Source organism: Schistocerca americana, chromosome 9, assembly GCF_021461395.2.
Source record: "Schistocerca americana isolate TAMUIC-IGC-003095 chromosome 9, iqSchAmer2.1, whole genome shotgun sequence".
NCBI lineage: Eukaryota > Metazoa > Arthropoda > Insecta > Orthoptera > Acrididae > Schistocerca > Schistocerca americana.
The window spans coordinates 102,195,645-102,203,231 of NC_060127.1; the positions used below are offsets into that span (position 1 = coordinate 102,195,645).

The window sequence follows — 7,587 nt, forward strand, 5'->3', positions numbered from 1 at the left end:
CAGTGTAATGCAGTGCAAATTTGTGTGAAATTAATAATTAAAAATATTTTGCATATGCAATAAATTCGTTTTCAATTGTTATGTAAATAGATTTGTTGTGTTAATGTAATTATGGTACAGATATGTGTGATTACGTTACAAAACATAACTAGACTGCATACTTAAACTAGGATAATTGTATGAAAATGCTGGTGGGTCAATAAATATTCTATTCTAATTGAGCTGCAATTTATTATCGAAGTTGAAAATCAACAGTCTTCTAAAAATCAGTTAATGTCTATAAAACATAAAATTCATCTTAATTATCAGTTATTATTTCCGGTGCTTCTGCAGCAGGTGGGTACAATACCTTTAATACAGCCTTAGCTCTCTGTCAATGAAATGTTATAAGTCTTGAACACTGTTTATCTTCTTTTCATTTACCATCACAGAAAGAAAATCATCAGGGTGAAATTATTGGAGTGTTTGTATGTCAGATACACATAAAAGTCTGAAAGGAATTTAGCATTGTGTGTAATCTCCTGAAGCAAGAGATGTTAGTGTGTGAGCTCCTGAAGCAAGTGATGTTCAGTCTGGTTTGTACTGTAGTTGTTCATATCCCTGAATTTAGAATGGATCATTTAGACAAAGGGGCCTGGCAAAAGAACTTGCTCATTAATCCACTCCAGTCTGTGAATATCTCAGCATCAAAGCATACACTGAGTGGTGATTGGCATAAAATGATTGCCTGGAGGTATGGCTTAGCTGTAGGGATAATGATTTGCTTCTTTCAAGCTGATTTCACTATGCCAGAATTTCTATCACAATTGGAAAAAGTGTTCCACATACTGGGAAGAGAAGAGGTATAGTGATATTCTTTATATGTGAGAGGTATAAGCAAAAAGCAGCAATGCAATGGCCTTATTCTTGTTTTGCACACGTACAGCATCAGAAAGAAATAAATCAACTGGTAACATTCAGCTTTGGTACTGGAAAATTTTTGGCATAATTGAATTCTGTGACAATAGGCCTCTCACTATCTTGAGCTTTCTCTAAAATTTCCGTTTTTTCGTTTCAGAGTATTGGTGAAACTTTTTCTTGTGAAGTAAATATTCAACACTGTAGCTATCAGTAGGAATACTTGCAAGTTTTGTTTCATATCATGTACAGTAGTCACCTACATCACTTTTATGGTTTCGGATTGAGACTGGACATTTCTACTTAAACAATTTGAAGTACGTGCTATATTTCACAGTATGGTAAGAGGTTTCCCTGACTGACCCTTAAAATTCCTCAGTGTCCCATAAAGTGTTTTAACATATAAATCTGGATAGCAAAAATACTAGTAGTTAGATTTAATTTGCCAGTAACCATTTTTTGTGAAGTATACACAGCAAGTGATTAATCACCAGTTCCCAAACATTTTGACTTAACTTAGATGACCTGTTAGTATGAGTACCTCTTCTCTCCACAAAAGATTTATTTAGAACAACTTTCTCCTGACTACTGTGCACTCTCATAATACTGGACCTAAGTAATGTTAATAAAAATTTCTGACAATCTTTGACTTCTGTCCCTTGCAGACATAACCCACAAGCCCAGGTAGGTCAGAGTCCTTGCAGCATTTAGAGCAATAGTTTTTGATTCATTAAATATCATAAATTAGTTTGCATTGTATCTTGAATTTTTTTAGGCTCATTTAACCAAACATTATCGAATAACTCTTCTTGGTAATTTTCATTTAAATGCTCTCGCATGTATCGTAACAATCCTTCTGCCAACAGCCCTGCATGCATTCTGACATTTTAGCTCGTATTGCATCATTTGAAGCAGTAACATATTGTTTGCCCGTATATAGCAAAGCATTAAATTTAAAATTAAAAGCTACTGTAGATTACACAACGTCGGTACGCAGCAGTAATCAACTCAAAGAGTTAATTGATTGAAACAGAAATTGCTGGCATTACAGATGAAAGTATGGCAGATGAATTAAACAAATGAGTGTAAAAATTACACGTATGCCCATGTGCCATTTTTGCAGCCACAACCTCAACTACAGATTGTCTACCATAACTCTGAGAAGTTGTATTTCACACGTTCTGCTTCACAGCTGTTTTTTGGCAAGGAAATCTATCATGAGCAGGTTGCTTGAAATATGGGGCCAAATATCACAAAGACACCAGCAGAAAACAAATTTAGTACAGTAACGGAAAACAACTTTGGTAAACAAACAAAACATCATCAACCTTTTACACTTCCTGAATGTTTGTATAGAAATAAATCTGCAATACGTTATTTTAACTTTTCAAATATATGGAAATTTCTGAAGGGGTTATCTTTGTAATTGACATTACCGAATTAGAATACACTCCTTCAGCAACTTTTGCCATTGGCGTTTAATTGTGAACAGTAAAAAGCTGACACAGTAGAAGCTAGAGTTTATGAAGCACACATGCTGACAGAGGAACCGAAAACAAACGTTTCAAATTGTTTTTTTAAGTCACGTCACACACAAGTCAAAGAAGACGGATGGAATGGGACGCTTCCATTGACCCAAAACGAGTTGTTTCAGTTTCATTTCTTCTCCTATTTTCATTCTGGGTACCCATGTGATTTTTCAATGTGAATGTGTAAACCACTTGTGACAATTACTGCTAGCAGTTTCACTTGAAGTAATTCAACTTTTAAAACTGTTAATCTCTTCCTGAAACAAAATTAAACCAATCCGCCAGTAATATTTACCAGCAGAAAGACTGCTTAGAGCTTGTAGCTAGTTAAGTAATGAGTCTTAGCTCGTGTTGTGATCTCCCCAAACAATTTCTTTAATTTTCTGTTGTGACAAAATACATCGAGAACAGTTTCGTCTGCAAGAGGTGCACAAAAGGTCATAAAATGTTGTAGCTCATCAAAAATGAAGCTTCATTTGGAGTGATCTTGTCTTCAGAATCAGTGTGTGCAGCTGAGAAAAATTTACGATTTCACACTTCATTGGATCACTGTTTATGTTTTTCCTCTTTCTCACATTGTGTAGTTTAGGCATACTACTTTACTACTCAAAATTCTCTTGCAGAAATAAACCCATTAATGAAAGGCAGTGGCTCAGTGGCTAAAAGATGTGACAATCAAACCTTTGTGATACCTGCCCCACAGACAATGTATGTTCTAATTAATAACTTAAAGTAGGGAGGACTTCTGCCTTTACCATTTTATAGTTTTGTTTTTGCGGAAACACATTTCAGCACGTTAAGTGCTGTCTTCGGTGAGATTTTATGTCTTTTTCTTTATGAAGAACTGTGACATGTTAACTTCTTGTGTTGGTTACAAGAATTTTTGACTCGAAATTATTTAAACTTGCAAAGGAGCAATTGTTGTGTGTCTTCTTTTATTTTTATTTTTTTAGCATTAATTTACATAAGGTACACAGTTAAGACAAATGTCACCGAGCTGAGGCTTGAACTTATATGTTATTCACTTACACAATGCTTAAAGGATGCTAAATATCGAACTGTTAGTTGTATATGCTGGTAGCTTTATATGTCCCATGTATTCTACAGATTGACATTTGCAAAATATTGTGCTCTTGCTTCTCGTGTTTGTGACATCTTAAAACACCTACTCCATTTGCTGTTGTTAATTCCTGCTCTTACACATGGATTTGTTATAATTAATCAGTAAAGCAACGGGTTATGCAGCCGCAACACGTGCTGTGATTCAGCCTCATGTTTACTGTTCGGTGGGGATGCGTAAGATCCACTATTTGAGTGACATCTACTGCCAGCACTCAGAGTTTGTTAGTCCAATTAGACTGAAGTTGGCACTCCCAGAATACTGTATCTGTCAAATGTAGGCAGACTGCATGTTCGAGTATGCAGTAGCTCAATACCATGGGATGGCCAATTTCGTTCTCTTCCGCTTCAGGTAGTGTGTATGGTGGGACAGATCGCTTCGTATGATGCGCACAGTACGAAATAAAGTAGCAAGTTTTTCCAGCCAAAGGCATACTTATCTGGCACAGGGGATAGCATGATCATGAAGGCGGTTCCTCCATGACGAGGCTCTTCCATTGCACTTCGGTTGGGCTGACACCTGCTATTACCCATAATGTGGGTAACTCGGGTGTATAATTTTTGGTAGTCGGGACTGCGTTCTAGCAGACCCGATGTAACTATAATGCAGATACAGTACACATTACATATACGTTCCAAATTCACGAAAGCGGTCAGTAATGTTACAATATGTTTTCCACTACATTTCATTAGAATTTTTCTTAATGTTAGAGGAGAAGCAGGCACAATTTTCTTATCAAAACGCAGCAATTGTTGCTTTTGAACCTATTTTATTGGAAAAACAGTTGAATTTGCAGCCGTTTGTGGTATTATATGCATTCGTTTTTGTACTTTCATCATGGGTTTGGATCCTGACAGTCAGCTGTGTAATTCTCACACAGTTTAATTTCATAGGATTGTACGTAGTTGATATCGGTTCTTGTGAGCACACATTTTCGATAGCTTTAATTCATTAAAAATTTTACGAACCCAGCCAGGGTCGCGTTTTTGTTGGGGGTTGAGAGGAGAGCAAGTATGAGTGATCCTGCAAAACTATGGGGTGTTAACCTTCACACGGTATCACCTCTGGAAGAAACACGTATGCGGTCTCCTTTTTGCCCCAAAGTGATTCTAGCAACTATATGGCAATAAAATGTAAAATATTTCCACAAAAATAATGACTTATTGTGAGACCCAAGCACGTTGTAATTACAAACCAATTGCTGCATGCTGTAATTAAGTTGCAAACTTGTAAAAAAATTATCAGTGGAAATGTTCCTAGCACTGATCAACTAGATTAAATATCACAAGTTTCCCTTTATTTATTTACCTTCAGGCAGCAGATTTCTCTGTATACAGTTGTGGTTATATGAGATAGTTGGTCTCACAATCTACAGCAGTGCACCACACTTTTATTATGTACTGTCCAGGTTTTGGAGGAATGTGCACATTGAATGGGCACCGTCGCCTGGAAGTACACAGGCACCCATCAACTGTAATATAAGGCCCAGGGATATAAGAGAAAGTGCATGCCTCAATATTTCAAACACAATCTGTAGATATTCAGCTCTTGATCCAGAAACTGCTTTTCTTTCTTCCCGTGTAAGTTTTCATCAAACCAGAGGCACATCAGGATATCACGAAACCTTGAAAAATCGTAGTGGGTTGAAAAATGGGTAAGCTATACTCACATGGTCAAAATTCGCCCAAGGGTTTTCCATGTGCCTTGTTTAAACCAACTATTATTAATAGACCAAAGAATGCCTGTAGCTCTGTTGAGTCGAGTTCAGTCCAGCATTCAAGATACGGATGTAGAACTTTGCTGTCACTGCTTGAATATTTGGTATGCATTACTATTACACCCTCCGTGTGACTGGTGATAAGATACCTCTATCTTCACTTGTCTGTATTTTTGGTCTAAGGTGACTTGGAAAATGTGCGGTTTCACCTATTATACTCATGGAAGCCTGCTTGCACACACCAGGTGGGACTACTTCATATGTTATCTGTCTGTGTCTAGACAGAAGAGTAGGTACATTATCTTCCTGAATTCATATTCATTTATATCCACCATATCTAAGACGTGTATATCTTCCTGTCACATCAGCATCAGTCGCATACCCACTTCCAAAAATTGCTTCATTATCACTATCACTACCTGCTAAAACCAGCTCAAGCCTGTAGTCCCTTTCAAATTGTATATCATGATCCTTTGTGAATATAGTATAATACCACACCAGTGTTTGTTTTTTTATTTGGTCCTGTTGATTACATATTGTACAACCAGTGTACAAGTAATATAGGACAAGTCAATTGATACATACAGTAGTACATGAACATTTATGCATCACATTGCACAGACATTTGTTTATTTACCAAGAACAGTTTAGGTGACTGTTTAAAATAGCAGAATAAGTGATGGTGCATATTTTTATGCTACTGACATATATAAACAGGTAAATTTGCTACATGGTCATGGTTTGGATTAAATACAAATTTTGGCTGCATTCGTTAAGAAGAGGTTGAATGCTCAAGAGTGTGGGATACATGGGAGTTCACATTTTCTCGTAATGACATAGATAAATGTACATTTTATCACCACAATTTCAGTTGAACTAAAAGTAAAAGCATCACGCTTTATCTTTAAGGGAGTGCTTTTCTTAGGTACTTTCCCCCACTCTTATACTTTATAACTCTTAAGTATCCATTCATTTTATAGAAAGTTTGTTTGATGAGGAATAATTTTAGTTTCCTTTTGAAAACTTGTACATTGTTTATTTCCTTTTTTATATTCATAGGGAACTTATTGAAGACCTTTGTACCTGACTCGGTAACTCCCCAGTGTACTTTAGTGAGAGTTGCAGAGCCTTGGTGGAAGTTTTTCACCTGTCTTGTGTCATGGATCTGGATGTCACAATTTTTCTGAAACAATTCCCTGTTGTTGGCTACAAATAGCATCAGTGCGTATATATACTGACCTGTGATGGTAATTATCCTGAGAGATTTGAAGAGACCTCTACAAGATGCCCCATTTGGCACCCCACATATTAGTCGCACTTAAACGTCTCAGTTTTTTGCTCGCCGTGCAATCCAAGTGCCTTCTGAACTTCCTCTCTCACTATCTGACGAAGAACACTTGTGAAATCAGTTGCTGCCTCCACCACAGACATCGATACGACATTTGGACGCCGTTCAAACTTCTTGCGTGTAATTCTGTTTTGATGCATCGTCTCGGTATACTGGGACCATTTTATGAAGTCGCCTGCTGTCGAAACGTCCTTCAGGAGTAGGGCTTGATACATGTCCTCAGCAACACCCTTCATGAGGTGTGCAACCTTATCCTCCTCCTTCATTCAGCTCCAAGACGTCTTGAATGTAGGATGCTGTAGTTCGTCCTGGACGCTGTGCCCTGCACTTTAATTCATCTTCAGTCTTGCATTTCTGTCGTTGTGTGTCACCGAATTACTTATGGAGTTCCACCTGGAATATTTCCCAGTTTGTGAACTTCTCCTTGTTGTTCTCATATCGTTGCTTGGCAGCACCCTCCAAGTAGAAAAATACGTTAGCCAAACATACGGTATCATCCCATTTGATAAATTTGGCTATACGCTCGTATACTTTCAGCCACTTGTTTGCATCTTGGCCATCGTCACCAGAGAACCCGGAAGGATGCGATCCGTTGAATATTGCTCGATCTCGGGTTTCTCGCCACGTAAACGGCGGCTCTGTCGCTGCCTGATGGGAGCCGCTGTGTCGTCGATAATGTGCGCTACGCTGTCACCAGTTCCAATACCCAGCGTCTCCACCAGAATAATGTGACGTAGAAGAAGGTGTCATTAGATGAATGACTTCACTTAACGAAGGTTTACTCAGCACTTGCTCATACAAGAACGCGGAGCGAACTGCCTCCGGCCAGAACACATACAGTATATATACAGCTACAGAACATTCCAGTACAATGAGTCTTGACATTTGTGGACGCTTCTAGAATGTACTCGAACCGAATATAGAAATTAAAATGGTACGGTCCATGTGAGTTCTGAACTCACGACCCTCCATTCCA

At 37.9% G+C, this 7,587-nt stretch overlaps 1 non-coding gene across 1 annotated transcript; it reads left to right on the forward strand.

Moving 5' to 3' along the window:
- Window positions 1-3,977: 3,977 nt before the first annotated feature.
- Window positions 3,978-4,140, forward strand: LOC124551472. The gene has a single exon (XR_006967843.1). It is a non-coding gene; the product is annotated as a U1 spliceosomal RNA (small nuclear RNA).
- The last annotated feature ends 3,447 nt before the right edge of the window (window positions 4,141-7,587 follow it).